At 37.2% G+C, this 16,646-nt stretch overlaps 1 protein-coding gene across 7 annotated transcripts in view; it reads left to right on the forward strand.

Annotated features, from left to right (window-relative positions):
- Positions 1–16,646, forward strand: part of CDKAL1 (CDKAL1 threonylcarbamoyladenosine tRNA methylthiotransferase) — a 689,286-nt gene that overhangs the window by 295,184 nt on the left and 377,456 nt on the right. The gene's annotated exons all lie outside the window — the stretch shown is intronic.

Raw genomic sequence — 16,646 nt, forward strand, 5'->3', positions numbered from 1 at the left:
TATCCTTTGTCCCTCGCATTATTTGTTTATTTACTTATTTATTTAATCCATATTTACTACTCATCTGTCCATACCCTGGATAAAAGGAGCATCAGACAAGATTTTCAGTTACACAGTCACATGTTAAATGTTGTATCTTCATACAGTCATGTTCAAGAATCAAGGCTACTTGGAACACAGCTCAAATATTTCAGGTACTTCCCTCCACCCACTCCAATACACCATAAACTAAAAAGCGATATCTATATAATACATAAGAATAACCTCTCAACTATGTTTGAAACTCTCAGCCACTGAAACTTTATTTTGTCTCATTTCTCTTTTTCCCTTTTGTCGAGAAGGCTTTCTCAATCCCTGAATGCTGGTCCTTGGCTCAACCAGGGATTTCTGCCCCATGTTGCCAGGGAAATTTATACACCTGGGAGCAGGTCCCATGTAGGAAGGAGGGCAGTGAGTTCACCTGCCGAGTTGGCGTAGAGAGAGAGGACTCATCTGAGCAACAAAAGCAGTTCTCTGGGGGTGACTCTTAGGCCTTATGTTAAGTAGACTTATGTCTGCTTAATTTTGAAGGAGAAGGTAGTTTACCATCCATAGGACTTTATTTGTGCCAGTTAGAGTCCTAATAAGAATAAGTCTTTGCGTGTGGGGCAGCTACTTCTGAATCAATCACTTGCTGGAAATTAAGATTGCCTAGATGTCTTTGAGCTTATAGTAAGATTTATTGTTAACGTGAGTCACAGTTGTGTTGGCACATAACTGCTTAAACCATAAACTTCCTCTTTTGTCTTTGTTTAGAATATACATCACATTGGTGTGTTTTTTACACCCAACATGAGATAATCTATGGAGTCATAATCTTGTGGGTTAATAGTTACTGTCATTGAGCTTTTCCTTATAGCCAGTAACCTGGTTACTTTCAGTACTATGCACCCTGAATATCAGAAAGTATGCATTATAACACATTTCTTATATTAAGTTGAGCTAAGGCTTTTATCAACATGAATTTGGAATCTTCCTTTTAATAGAGAGAAATGACCTTGAGTGATTTATTGATACCTCTCAACATTTTTCCCCTATTTTTGTATTTTTAGCTCAGTCTCCTTCTCCATTCATGTTCGATTAGTATGAAAAGCGAAGTAAAAGTAAATTCATTGACTCTTGCCAGTATTCTGTTTTAGAGCCAGGTTATTGTCTAGCCTGAGTGAATGCCTGTGTGGTTGTCTTTTCTACAGCATGACTATTTAAAGTTCTGTTCAGAAGGAGTGAAGATATTGGACAGAAACCTACTCTGTTTGAAAAATGATACCTTTGCTGGCATTTTTAATTGGTGTTTATTTTTTGATATATCTGTTGGATAATGGGGATGTTAGAACTATATGGTCTGTCTACAAAACCTGCAAGCTAGAAAGCAAATGAATTCATTCCTTTGAGGTACTTTTCAACATTATGGATTTCTAACTGCAACTACATATAACTTTAAAAATTCTTCTGTTTCATTTTATTTTGAAAAATTATTTGAAAAATATAAAAGTGTAAAATCACCTTGTGGGAAGAGTATTTTTCTTTACTCCTTTCGTGTCTGTTCTTATCTGTACCCTATGCTAACAATTTGATAGAATTCCTTCAAGGCTTTATATGGACATATTATATGTGACTTCAAAAAAAAAAAAAAGAACAGACACAGTTAGGCTTTATAAATTTATCATAGAATTTTTCTAAAGATATCCAACTTAGCTTTCTAATCTATCTTTAGAAATGCCCTCTGAGCAACAGAAGTTCAGTGTGTTGCTACCGTAGGGCTTATTAACATTGTTATATGCAAGTGGGTTATGCGGTTTACAGTAATTTAGTGAGTAACTACCATGCAAGTGTTAGAAGACATTTATTTAGTATTACTATCATCATCATCAGTAGAGATGTATGTCTTTTTATTTCCAATCATGGAATGTTTGCAATGTAAGGCTTTTTATTGCCTCTTTATCTGTATATTAGAGTTGAAACTAGATAACATCAGATGGTGAGTTCATCTGATTGATATATGGTACTATTACTAAGAGATTGAGCTCACAGCTTGCTAGGTAAGTCGATGTGTGTTTAGAAAGATTTTAAGTTCTCAGGTATTTGATGCTCTTTGCTGGAGGTAGAGTTTGGATTTGAAATACTGCTGTGCTGCTTACCAGCCACATGACCTAAACAAAGTATTTGCCCTGTGCAAGCCCTGGTTTTCTCATCTCTGTAATATTGTTTGTTGTAAGGTTTACAGATAATATACGAGAAGCAATAGGCTATGTCAATATTGTGAAGAAGACATGTTACTTAAACCAGAGGAATTGAAACTGAATCAAGGATGAACGGTCTAACTCTGAGTGAGAATATTGAAACACCCATAATAGAAATGTCAGTAATTACATCAAATGATAGATATTATTTTTGCTTCTAAAATATATTTGATGAAAACTTTCTCTATGCAGAGAAACTATATAGCACTACAGTTACTTTTTTGTTGTTGTTGTTGTTGTTGTTTTTAACAGTTTTATTGAGATTTCATTTTAAATAAGATTCATCCAATGAATTTTAGTATATTTCTGGAGTCATACAACCATGACCACAATGTAGTTTCAGAACCTTTCTATAAACCCCAGAGAAACTCATGTCCTATTTATAACTGCTCGCCATTCCCACCCAAAGTACTAAACTACTTTGTCTCTATTTATCTGCCTTATTATTATTTTTTTTTATTAACGGAAAGAAAGAAAAAAAAATTAACACAACATTTAGAAATCATACCGTTCTACATATGCACTCAGTAATTCTTAACATCATCACATAGATGGATGATCATTGTTTCTTAGTACATTTGCATCGGTTTAGAGGAACTAGCAACACAACAGAAAAAGATATAAAATGTTAATATAGAGAAAAGAAATAAAAGTAGTAATAATAGTAAAAAACAAAACAAAACAAAAAAACCCTATAGCTCAGATGCAGCTTCATTCAGTGTTTTAACATGATTACTTTACAATTAGGTATTATTGCGCTGTCCATTTTTGAGTTTTTGTATCAAGTCCTGTTGCACAGTCTGTATCCCTTCAGCTCCATTTACCCATTATCTTACCCTGTTTCTAACACCTGCTGGACTCTGTTACCAATGACATATTTCAAGTTTATTCTCGAATGTCCGTTCACATCAGTGGGACCATACAGTATTTGTCCTTTAGTTTTTGGCTGGACTCACTCAGCATAATATTTTCTAGGTCCATCCATGTTATTACATGCTTCATAAGTTTATCTTGTCTTAAAGCTGCATAATATTCCATCGTATGTATATACCACAGTTTGTTTAGCCCCTCGTCTGTTGATGGACATTTTGGCTGTTTCCATCTCTTTGCAATTGTAAATAATGCTGCTATAAACATTGGTGTGCAAATGTCCGTTTGTGTCTTTGCCCTTAAGTCCTTTGAGTAGATACCTAGCAATGGTATTGCTGGGTCGTATGGCAATTCTATATTCAGCTTTTTGAGGAACCGCCAAACTGCCTTCCACAGTGGTTGCACCCTTTGACATTCCCACCAACAGTGGATAAGTGTGCCTCTTTCTCTGCATCCTCTCCAGCACTTGTCATTTTCTGTTTTGTTGATAATGGCCATTCTGGTGGGTGTGAGATGATATCTCATTGTGGTTTTGATTTGCATTTCTCTAATGGCCAGGGACATTGAGCATCTCTTCATGTGCCTCTTGGCCATCCGTATTTCCTCTTCTGGTAGGTGTCTGTTCAAGTCTTTTTCCCATTTTGTAATTGGGTTGGCTGTCTTTTTGTTGTTGAGTTGAACAATCTCTTTATATATTCTGGATACTAGACCTTTATCTGATATGTCGTTTCCAAATATTGTCTCCCATTGTGTAGGCTGTCTTTCTACTTTCTTGATGAAGTTCTTTGATGCACAAAAGTGTTTAATTTTGAGGAGCTCCCATTTATTTCTTTCTTTCTTCAGTGCTCTTGCTTTAGGTTTAAGGTCCATAAAACCACCTCCAGTTGTAAGATTCATAAGATGTCTCCCTATATTTTCCTCTAACTGTTTTATGGTCTTAGACCTAATGTTTAGATCTTTGATCCATTTTGAGTTAACTTTTGTATAGGGTGTGAGGTGCGGGTCTTCTTTCATTCTTTTACATATGGATATCCAGTTCTCTAGGTACCATTTATTGAAGAGACTGTTCTGTCCCAGGTGAGTTGGCTTGACTGCCTTATCAAAGATCAAATGTCCATAGATGAGAGGGTCTATATCTGAGCACTCTATTCGATTCCATTGGTCGATATATCTATCTTTATGCCAATACCATGCTGTTTTGACCACTGTGGCTTCATAATATGCCTTAAAGTCCGGCATCGCGAGACCTCCAGCTTCGTTTTTTTTCCTCAAGATGTTTTTAGCAATTCGGGGCACCCTACCCTTCCAGATAAATTTGCTTATTGGTTTTTCTAATTCTGAAAAATAAGTTGTTGGGATTTTGATTGGTATTGCATTGAATCTGTAGATCAGTTTAGGTAGGATTGACATCTTAATTATATTTAGTCTTCCAATCCATGAACACGGTATGCCCTTCCATCTATTTAGGTCTTCTGTGATTTCTTTTAGCAGTTTTTTGTAGTTTTCTTTATGTAGGTTTTTTGTCTCTTTGGTTAAATTTATTCCTAGGTATTTTATTCTTTTAGTTGCGATTGTAAATGGGATTCGTTTCTTGATTTCCCCCTCAGCTTGTTCATTACTAGTGTATAGAAAAGCTACAGATTTTTGAATGTTGATCTTGTAGCCTGCTACTTTGCTGTACTCATTTATTAGCTCTAGTAGTTTTGTTGTGGATTTTTCCAGGTTTTCGACGTATACTATCATATCGTCTGCAAACAGTGATAGTTTTACTTCTTCCTTTCCAATTTTGATGCCTTGTATTTCTTTTTCTTGTCTAATTGCTTTGGCTAGAACTTCCAACACAATGTTGAATAATAGTGGTGATAGTGGACATCCTTGTCTTGTTCCTGATCTTAGGGGGAAAGTTTTCAATTTTTCCCCATTGAGGATGATATTAGCTGTGGGTTTTTCATATATTCCCTCTATCATTTTAAGGAAGTTCCCTTGTATTCTTATCCTTTGAAGTGTTTTCAACAGGAAAGGATGTTGAATCTTGTCAAATGCCTTCTCTGCATCAATTGAGATGATCATGTGATTTTTCTGCTTTGATTTGTTGATGTGGTGTATTACATTAATTGATTTTCTTATGTTGAACCATCCTTGCATACCTGGGATGAATCCTACTTGGTCATGATGTATAATTCTTTTAATGTGTTGTTGGATGCGATTTGCTAGAATTTTGTTGAGGATTTTTGCATCTATATTCATTAGAGAGATTGGTCTGTAGTTTTCTTTTTTTGTAATATCTTTGCCTGGTTTTGGTATGAGGGTGATGTTGGCTTCATAGAATGAATTAGGTAGTTTTCCCTCCACTTCGATTTTTTTGAAGAGTTTGAGGAGAGTTGGTACTAATTCTTTCTGGAATGTTTGATAGAATTCACATGTGAAGCCGTCTGGTCCTGGACTTTTCTTTTTAGGGAGCTTTTGAATGACTAATTCAATCTCTTTACTTGTGATTGGTTTGTTGAGGTCATCTATTTCTTCTTGAGTCAAAGTTAGTTGTTCATGTCTTTCCAGGAACCCATCCATTTCATCTAAATTGTTGTATTTATTAGCGTAAAGTTGTTCATAGTATCCTGTTATTACCTCCTTTATTTCTGTGAGGTCAGTAGTTATGTCTCCTCTTCCATTTCTGATCTTCTTTATTTGCATCCTCTCTCTTCTTCTTTTTGTCAGTCTTGCTAAGGGCCCATCAATCTTATTGATTTTCTCATAGAACCAACTTCTGGTCTTATTGATTTTCTCTATTGTTTTCAATTTCATTTATTTCTGCTCTAATCTTTGTTATTTCTTTCCTTTTGCTTGCTTTGGGATTAGTTTGCTGTTCTTTCTCCAGTTCTTCCAAGTGGACAGTTCATTCCTTCATTTTTGCCTTTTCTTCTTTTCTGATAAAGGCATTTAGGGCAGTAAATTTCCCTCTTAGCACTGCCTTTGCTCCATCCCATAAGTTTTGATATGTTGTGTTTTCATTTTCATTCGCCTCTAGGTATTTACTAATTTCTCTTGCAATTTCTTCTTTGACCCACTCGTTGTTTAAGAGTGTGTTGTTGAGCCTCCATGTATTTGTGAATTTTCTGGCACTCTGCCTTTATTGATTTCCAACTTCATTCCTTTATGGTCCGAGAAAGTGTTGTGTATGATTTCAATCTTTTTAAATTTGTTAAGACTTGCTTTGTGACCCAGCATATGGTCTATCTTTGAGAATGATCCATGAGCACTTGAATAAAAGGTGTATCCTGCTGTTGTGGGATGTAATGTCCTATAAATGTCTGTTAAGTCTAGCTCATTTATAGTAATATTCAGATTCTCTATTTCTTTATTGATCCTCTGTCTAGATGTTCTGTCCATTGATGAGAGTGGTGAATTGAAGTCTCAAATATTATGGTATATGTGTCTATTTCCCTTTTCAGTGTTTGCAGTGTATTCCTCACGTATTTTGGGGCATTCTGGTTCGGTGCATAAATATTTATGATTGTTATGTCTTCTGTTTAATTGTTCCTTTTATTAGTATATCGTGTCCTTCTTTGTCTCTTTTAACTGTTTTACATTTGAAGTCTAATTTGTTGGATATTAGTGTAGCCACTCCTGCTCTTTTCTGGTTGTTATTTGCATGAAATATCTTTTCCCAACCTCTCACTTTCAACCTATATTTATCTTTGGGTCTAAGATGTGTTTCCTGTAGACAGCATATAGAAGGATCCTGTTTTTTAATCCATTCTGCCAGTCTATGTCTTTGGATTGGGGAATTCAGTCCATTAACATTTAGAGTTGTTACTGTTTGGATAATATTTTCCTCTAACATTTTGCCTTTTGTATTATATATATCATATCTGACTTTCCTTCTTTCTACACTCTTCTCCATGTCTCTCTCTTCTGTCTTTTTGTATCTGACTCTAGTGCTCCCTTTAGTATTTCTTGCAGAGCTGGTCTCTTGGTCACAAATTCTCTCAGTGACTTTTTGTCTGAGAGTGTTTTAATTTCTCCCTCATTTTTGAAGGACAATTTTGCTGGATATAGGAGTCTTGGTTGGCAGTTTTTCTCTTTTAGTAACTTAAATATATCATCCCACTGTCTTCTAGCTTCCATGGTTTCTGCTGAGAAATCTACACATAGTCTTATTGGGTTTCCCTTGTATGTGATGGATTGCTTCTCTCTCGCTGCTTTCAAGATCCTCTCTTTCTCTTTGACCTCTGACATTCTAACTAATAAGTGTCTTGGGGAACGCCTATTTGAGTCTAATCTCTTTGGGGTGTGCTGCACTTCTTGGATCTGTAATTTTAGGTCTTTCATAAGAGTTGGGAAATTTTCAGTGATAATTTCTTCCATTAGTTTTTCTCCTCCTTTTCCCTTCTCTTCTCCTTCTGGGACACCCACAACACATATATTTGTGTGATTCATATTGTCCTTGAGTTCCCTGATACCCTGTTCAAATTTTTCCATTCTTTTCCGGATAGTTTCTGTTTGTTTTTGGAATTCAGATGTTCCATCCTCCAAATCACTAATTCTATCTTCTGTCTCTTTAAATCTATCATTGTAGGTATCCATAGTTTTTTCCACCTTTTCTACTTTATCCTTCACCTCCATAAGCTCTGTGATTTGTTTTTTCAGTTTTTGTATTTCTTCTTTTTGATCAGCCCATGTCTTCTTCATGTCCTCCCTCAATTTATCGATTTCGTTTTTGAAGAGGTTTTCCATTTATGTTCGTATATTCAGCATTAGTTGTTTCAGCTCCTGTATCTCATTTGAACTGTTGGTTTGTTCCTTTGACTGGGCCATACTTTCAATTTTCTGAGCGTGATCCGTTATCTTCTGCTGACGTCTGGGCATTTAGTCAGATTTCCCTGAGTGTTGGACCCCACAGGTTTAAAGATTTTTCTGTGAAATCTCTGGGTTCTTTTTTTCTTATCCTGCCCGGTAGGTGGCACTCATGGCACACGTTTGTCTATGGGATCCACCAGTAAAAGTTGCTGTGGGTCCTTTAACTCTGGAAAACTCTCGCCGTAGGGGAGGTTCGGCAGCCGAAGTGTCTTGGAAGAGTGCCAGCCGGCCTGGGTGTCCGAACACGGGGAAGGTCGCCGGCCGCCGCAGCACGTGAGAGTGCCCGACCGAATTTCCTAGTCGGCCCGGGGTGCCAAGCGTGGCGGAAGGGCGCCAGCTGTCGCAGCCCGGGAGAGTGCACTGTTCCCAGCCGGACCGGGGAGTCACGTGTTTGGAAGGGACCCCCTGGTCACCATTCTCCGCAGTCTGGGGATTTCCGACCCAACTCTCTCAGTTGGTCCGGGGGGCCTCGCGTGATGGGGGCGCCAGCCACCACGGCCCCAGTGGACCGCCTGCCCAATTCTGCCAGCTGGCCTGGGAAGGAGGAAGGGAGGGACTCCGGCTGCTTGCCGTCCCACCCAGGAAAGCCCGCGCCCCTCGGTGATCTCACCGGAGCTGGTTCTCCCATACAGTCAGCCGTTCCAGGATGGGGTACGCTGTCTGTTTGATCTCCGTCGTGGCTCCGGGAGCTGCTCTGTATTGTCTCCATTCCCCCAGTAGCTGTTCTGGAGGAGGAAAGGTGAGGGTGACAAGGCTGTCGAGGCTGGTGGCGGAGGAGCCGGTGAGGGCGGAAGAGGGCACTGTGGTGGTTGGAGAGCCGCCGGAGCAGGAGGGGGAAGAGGGGAGAGGAGGGCGGGCGGGTCGGCTGCTGCGGGGCGTGGGCCTACAGTTACTTTTAAATATTTTAAATCAAGAAATGTAAATTTATGCCATGTGGTTTTATAGTCCTTATTTTACTATATCTAATACCAATCTGTAAGCTCAGTTTTTTGAAGATACTAACTTAGTAGCTGTTTCAGTTTCCTGGGCTGCTCAAAGGAAATACCATGAAATGGGTCAGGTTAAATGATGGGAACTTATTCATTCATGGTTTGAGGCTGCGAAAATGTGCAAACCAAGGCATCATCAGGGTGGTGATTTCTTCTTGAAGACTGGCTGCCAGTGATCCTTGGTTCCTTTGTCATATGGCAACGCACATGGTGGTGTCTCTTGGTCTCTTCCTTTTCTCCTGGGTTTTGTTGATTTCAGCTTCATAATTCCTATAACTTTCTCTCTCTGTCTGAATTTCATTCTCTTATAAAGCACTCCATTATTAGGATCAAGACCCATTCTGATTGAGGTGGGTCACAACTCTTAACTTGAAGTCATTTCCTTAAAAGGTCCTCTTTACAATGGGCATATATCTACCAGAATGAATTCGATTTAAGAATATATTTCTCTGGGTTATATACAGCTTCAAACCATTACAGTAGCATTATCTTTTTTTTCTGCAAAGGACATTGGGATTTTAATGGTTTTATAGAATTCCTAAATTAAAGATTCAAGATTGTGAATAATAATTATAAGTGTAAATATAATAGAAGAAATAACCCATTTTCTGATGTCTAGGAGTTCTGTGAATTTAACTCTTTAATAAGTCAAGTGTAAGGAATACACTTTGGGCCAGAAAGCCTTAAATTCTGCATTGTACCACGATTACAGTGCCTGTCCTCTAATGAATACTGTTATGGTTCTATGAAAAGTTACTCTAAAACTAATAGTCTAAATATGCTGCCAAGAAATTTTACTATGTTTAAAGCCACGGTGTCAGTGGAAATTAAATTTCCCACTCTTCAAATGGAATTTCCTTTGTTTCATTTTCTTAATTTTGTAATGGCTGCTGTGTGTCACATACACAAAGTAATTTTTAAAAACTTTTAAATCAATTGCAGAGGGGGATTAGAATCCAGATCACCCGTTTTATGGTGGAATTTGCTATGAAATGGCAACTTCTTTCTGAAAAGCATATTATTGACTATATATACTCATAAAAATTATTTTTTTGGTAGTCTAATGAATGAAGAGACCAAGAACTAACCAAAAGGCAAAGAAGAAATTCTAAAATAATCATAAAATCAATCTAAATATATGGTGTATTTCCAAAGTAGTAAAAATATGCTGACTATATATTTAGCTGCCAAAAAGTTAGAAATGGAGGTCCTTAACTTTTGAGTAGACAGCATTAAAATGAAAATTATTTATGTTTTTAAACAAAACCTTTAGTTTACCTTTTATTTTAAGAAATCATTAAAAAAAATTGTTTTCCTCACTTCCTCTTCTTTTTCCCTCACTTAACTCAGTTCCCTTGATATTTTCGTTGGCTGTTTTGCCTTCTCAGTGTATTTTTCATTTAGTGGACAGTTTTGCATATGATTGTAAGATTTAGCAGATAACCTCTTGGTATCATCTCATTATTTTAGCAGATTGTTGGGAAACCAGCGCCCTCACTTACCAACTCTGCCAAACTTCATATTTTAAAAATTCCTAGAAATAACAGTATCGGGAGCTGATGTTTGATACGGCTGCATTTTAGATATCTAGAGAAACATGTCAAGCTGTGACCAGGACTTTGTAGGGGCCAGAATGAATTTACAAGCTAGTGTTTTCTAGGATATTTGTATTGATTTTTCTCTAGCAGCTAATCAATCAGTTTCAGTTGTATAAGTGATGCAGCAAACCTTTTTAGGTGTGCTGGGTGAATGGTATGGAAACAACACCTTTCACTGCTGTCTCTGGAATCAAAATGTAGAGATGATGAATGAGCTGTTTTTATAGCAATTGTGTGCTTTTCTAGACCTCATTTGTGTGTGGGTATTTTTTTTCTCCTTCATAAATCTGAAAAGCCTCTACAGGATGAGTGCTGTAAACTGATTAGGGATAGGTAAATAAATTAAGATGAAATATTCAGAACAGGGGGAACATTTTTTGATGCTTAGTGATTTCGTTAACATTGTTGGAATTTAGAAAATTGTTATATTTCAGGACTTGCAAAAATACTGTCTAATGACATAAGATTAATTATAAAATGCAACTTGGAAACATTGTTTCCTACCACTTTAATAAGAAAATATATAAGTAACATTTGATTTTCTGTTGTATAAGCTCTAAATTCAGTTGTGTTTTACAGCAAACCACATTTGATCACCTTTAGCAATGATTACTATACATTGATTTCGATCCAAGATAAAAAGGGGCTAATAATTGCACTCCATTAACTTGGTTTAAATGTCTTTTTTATTCCTTTATCTTTTCATATGTGCTATGATTGAAATTGAGAAATACATTTCTTCTATAGGATTAATGATGTTAAATTACATGTTTGTTATACACTTTCAGTTTCTCAGCTTCCAAAAATGAGTTTAGGCAGCTTGCATTAAATGATTGCATGCAGAAGACCATGAAAATGAACTCTATAAATGCTGTATTGTGCTTTGAAAGAGGGAAGATAATTTTACCAACTGGTGAATCCTGGCTCTGCAGAAGACTAGGGAAATAAGATGGTTTCTATAATTTGATATGTGTATAAAGGGAAGCATATAGTTTGCCAATAGAAATCTACATATTTTTAGCCTATAAACGCTAAGGACAATTATTTCATACATTCTTTCCTAAAATGCATTAAGTAATATAATAGAAATGCTTTTTTTTTTTTTTTTTTTTTAAAGGAAAGACAGAGAGAAGGAAGGAAGGATAGAAGGAAGGAAGGGAAACATTTTTTAAACATTTTCTTGTTTTTTATTGTATTCTGTTTCTCCGTTTTTGTTACATGGGCTGGGGCCGGGAATCGAACCGAGGTCCTCCGGCATAGCAGGCAAGCACTTTGCCCGCTGAGCCACCGCGGCCCGCCCAATAGAAATGCTTTTAATTGGTTGTATATAGAAATTCAAAATACCTTCTCTACCTGGCTTTTTCTTCTGTTGATTCTTGCAAAACCCAATAGTATAATATTAAGATATGAATTTAAAAATAAATTACTATGGGAAAGCTGAATATATATATATAATGTACACAGTACACATAACTTGATGGTGAGGTATGATGCTGAAATAGATATTTATCACATATCTGATTTAAAAGGCTATGCCAGTTTGAAAGGATGTATGTACCCTAGAAAAGCCATTTTTTATTCCTAATCCTATTTTGTAAAGGCAGCTGTTTATTCTAATCCCTATTTAGTACTGTATGCTTGAAACTCTAATTAGATTGTCTCCCTGGAGATGTGACTCAATCAAGAGTGATTATTAAACTGAATTAAGTGGAGACGTGTCTCCACCCATTCCAGGTGGGTCTTGATTAGTTTACTGGAATCCTATAAAAGAGAAAACATTTTGAAGGAAGCAAGAGGTTCTGAGGGAGCAGAATGATATAAACACGAGAAGCAGAGTCTACCAGCCAGCGACCTTTGGAGATGAAGAAGGAAGACGTCTCCTAGCATGTTTCATGAAGCAGGAAGCAGGAGAGAAGGTGAGCAGATGACACGTATTCACCACGTGCCCTTCCAGATGAGAGAGAAACCCTGACTGTGTTTGCCATGTGACTTCTCACTTGAGAGAGAAACCCTGAACTTCATCAGTCTTCTTGAACCAAGGTATCTATCCCTGGATGCCTTAGAATGGACATTTCTATAGACTTGTTTTCATTGGGACATTTTCTCAGCCTTAGAACTGTACACTAGCAGTTTATTAAATCCCCTTTTAAAAAGCCATTCCATTTCTGCTATATTGCATTCTGGCAGCTAGCAAACTAGAACAAAGAGTAAGATTAATCACTTCATTTTCTGTGAAAGTTAATTAAATTTGTCCATGTCACAGTGTGGCTTTTTCGTCTTCAGCTGTCTGAGTTTCTAAGTCAGTGATGTTCAAACTTTTGTTTTAGTAATAAAGGAAAACCCTTTTTCAAATGAAATTTGAAAAGTGTGGATGGAGCTGCTATGATGAAGTAGAACCCCTGCCCCAATGCCTTTCCTAGGGCCTTTAGCACCCAGCCTGAATCCACGGGTTTAGGTTAGTATTTTTCTGATGTATTCCTTAACACACTAATACAGGTGTGGTAAATGTTTTCTTAAAGGGCCAGAGTGTAAATATTTTAGGTTTTTAGCCCATGAGGTTGTCACTGGACATAGCTGGTGGATTCTTTGGCCCATGAACTCAAATGACCAATTCCTGAGACACCAGGATTTCAAAGAGAGAAAAAAATATCACTAGGTGTGAAGCAAGAGATTAGATTGGCTCATGGCCCAAAAATCTGTCTCCCTGAACTGCAGTAATTTTGATGGTTTTGTAGTATCAAAAGATGGGCAGGTTTTAGGGTAATGAACTCAGTGATTCTAGATGATGTGATTAGAGGTGATTTAATTATTGAGCATGTGCAGATTGATTATAGCTTGGAGAACGTAAGTAAGAAAATGGTGCAATGAGGTATAGGTGACTTGTAGGTTAAAGTCTAAGCTACTACGCATGTCAGGTGGGCCCACTTTGGTTAGATCCAGTTTTGGTTTATCAAGATAACTTTGGACTTGGGATGGGTTAATTCTGGGCCAGCCCAAGGCCCTTCATTACTAAACATTAGAGGCTGTCTCTAGTGATTATAAGGCTCTAAGCTTTTAAAACTGGATAAATGGGTACAAATGAAGGTTAATCACAAGGTTGTTACAGTCACAGGGGCACAAAATAAAAGCTATACAATCATTATCAGAGTCAAGGCAGCTGGGTTATAATTCACAGATTACAGGTATTTCCCTCTGTCTACTCTAATCTTCCAGAAAGTAAAAAGGAGTATCTATATAATGATTCAGTAATCATAATCAACCTCTAAGTCCTAACTTCTCAGTTACAAGGTCTATGTGAGATCTACTTGGGTCTGCCCTTGTAGCATAGAAGCAGCCATGGACACTGTGAATGAGTGGGCATGGCTGTGTTCCAGAAAACTGTATTTATCATAGGGGTTATTGATGAAAAGGTTTAGTAGTCAACTTTGGGGAAAATTAAGTAAGATTTTTTATGGCAACAGAACTTCTTGTTTCTAATATGCTGCTACACTTTGTAAATCCATAAAAGGATGATGTAGTCTTTAGGAACTAACGTTGATATAGAATAGATGAGTGTTCTCAATCTGCCTCTTCATTTGTATCACTTGGCAATCTTAACATAAAACTCAAACTCATGTCTGTTATCCATTCCTGACAATGGCAACACAATTTCTGTGCCTGGGGTCCGTTGTTTTCTAGATGTGTGCCAGGTAATTCTAATGTACAGCCAGAAATGAAAAAATGGGCTGAGAATCCCTAATTTAGATCATTTTTTGGTTGCAGCTATGAAATGAGCTGCAGAGGATCAGCCACACGTACTGAGTACTTACTAGGTTATGTGTGCACCCCAAAAAGTTGAAAAAGAAATGGTCCTAGTCTTCAAGGATGCCCTCCTCGTTTAGAGAGAGCATGTTGAGTTGGACTGATGAAAATGAAAGTACATAAAATCAAGCAGCAAGTCTTGGGATAACAAAAATCATATAGCGTTTTAACTTAAAAAATCACCTTTGGGCAGGCCACGGTGGCTCAGCAGGTAAGAGTACTTGCCTGCCATGCCCGAGGACCGGGGTTCGATTCCCAGTGCCTGCCCATGTAAAAAGAAAAAAAAAATCACCTTTGGATTTTGACACCATCCATTATCTATTGAGGGTGGTGTCAACAAATCAACAACACTTGTTTTGTCCCTTCACCCTCCCTAACTCAATTATTCTTTATTTATTAATCAGGACCTCCTTTCTCAGAATCCCTCTCAATCCAGAGTACCTGTTAGTCACTGCCATTTGATCATGGTTAACATTCAAGATGAAATCTACTCTTCATTCCGAATTTTGAGGCTCACGTGATGCTAGAAGTCTATGGGAAAAAAAAAAACCCAAACAGTGGCTCATTAAAGTAACTGTTTGAACTATCGCATTGTTAATTTTTTTCATTAATGTAGTAAATGGTTATTGAGCACTTATTAGAGGGAGTCCATGTGTCAGCTAATAAGCGCATGCTTTAGAAGCACTGTGGTAATACATTACTACATTCAGCCTCTCTTTACTTCTGCCAGTTGTGGGAGAGAGGGAAGAACAGTGGGCAAGACTTGCTTGTCTTCCTTTTACTTACTGTGGAAAATAAGAGACTGTTTTATAAGTGACATTTGTTCATAATTGTCTGACTTTTCATAGTTCAGAGTGTGTGTATATATGTATATATATATATGTACATATAATCCGAAGAATAGAAAATCTGGCATTTCTGGGAATACCTTTTTATATCCATTCTTGTGAAAAACTAGAGTATAAATCAGTCTCTCATTTATTATTGGTGAGATTTATCTGTTTTGTTACTCTGTTACATTCTAAAATACAACTTACATGAATGCAGTGAAGTATTAAAAATACGTAAAATAATGAGACCTGGGAAAACAAATGAGAATAGGAATGCTGAGACTTGGTGGAAATTGAACACAGGAAAGTAGGCCAAAATCACATAAGCATTTTATAAAATCAAGCTGCAGTTTTGCATCTGAATTTTTTGAGAGCTTATTGTCCATAAAGGAAAAAAACTACCACCTTGACGTTATTAAGTTTTTCACATGGGAGCTCATATGGGGAAGTCTGAGGGATGTGGTAGATCTCAAGGGCATCCTTTAGCATTTAAACTCATGTGCTGTGTTTCTCGAAATTAAATATTTTGGCATTCCTTAGAACTTGCAGGCTGCCACAAAAAGCCTAACACTCTGAAAGCGTTTCTTGGCAGACTAAGGTAATACAGTCCAAGTGTTTCTGCTTCTCTGGTGATCTGACCCCGCTTCCTTGGCCTTTGTGTACCTTACAAGAATCTTGCTATAGAGGTCTGTAGCTTAGGGATTTGTACACTGTAAGTCATTCTGCAAGATGATACCTTGGGGTGCAGGGAAGAATATTAAAATATGTACTTATTTGTTTTTTCTCATCCTTTAAAATTTTCTTTTGTGTCTCTTGTCCGTAATATATCAGTACAATAATGCATGAATGTCATTAATAAATGTACACCCATGGGAGTACTATCTTAAATTTTTTAACTGATTCGTGCTAAAAACGCATGTTCTGCGTTTGCTTCCATCTGGGATTTAGGTTGCTGTAGACCGAGCTGAGAAGGACTTGGGGTCAAACATACCCAGCAGTGTGTATGTGGGTTTAGTCAGTGCTCAGTAAATGTTGAATAAGTGGTTACTCTAGAATTGGTGCCTCATGATGAAATTCCATCTGTGGGTTGGAACCTTTCATGAAAATGTACTATGGAAAAGCCATCTTTCTGAAGTGGAGAAGAGGATCTCACTTAGTTTTGGATGCGCTGCAGGCACAATTGAATACTGCGTCTTATAACACAGGCTTGATTTTACGACACTAGTTATTTAGCGGTAGTAGCTTTCCAGGATTTGCAGTGGAGAAGTAATTAACTTGGAGAAATCATTTCCTGGTAGTTCAGTGGTATCTATCATTTTTCTAAAAGTATATGTCCACCAAGGTCCACATTTGTAGTTATAAATAAATATATTGATATTTTTGTCATACTCAGCAGATTTCTCCAAATGATTTTTGGTGACA

This window comes from Tamandua tetradactyla, chromosome 25, assembly GCF_023851605.1.
Source record: "Tamandua tetradactyla isolate mTamTet1 chromosome 25, mTamTet1.pri, whole genome shotgun sequence".
Classification (NCBI taxonomy): Eukaryota; Metazoa; Chordata; class Mammalia; order Pilosa; family Myrmecophagidae; genus Tamandua; species Tamandua tetradactyla.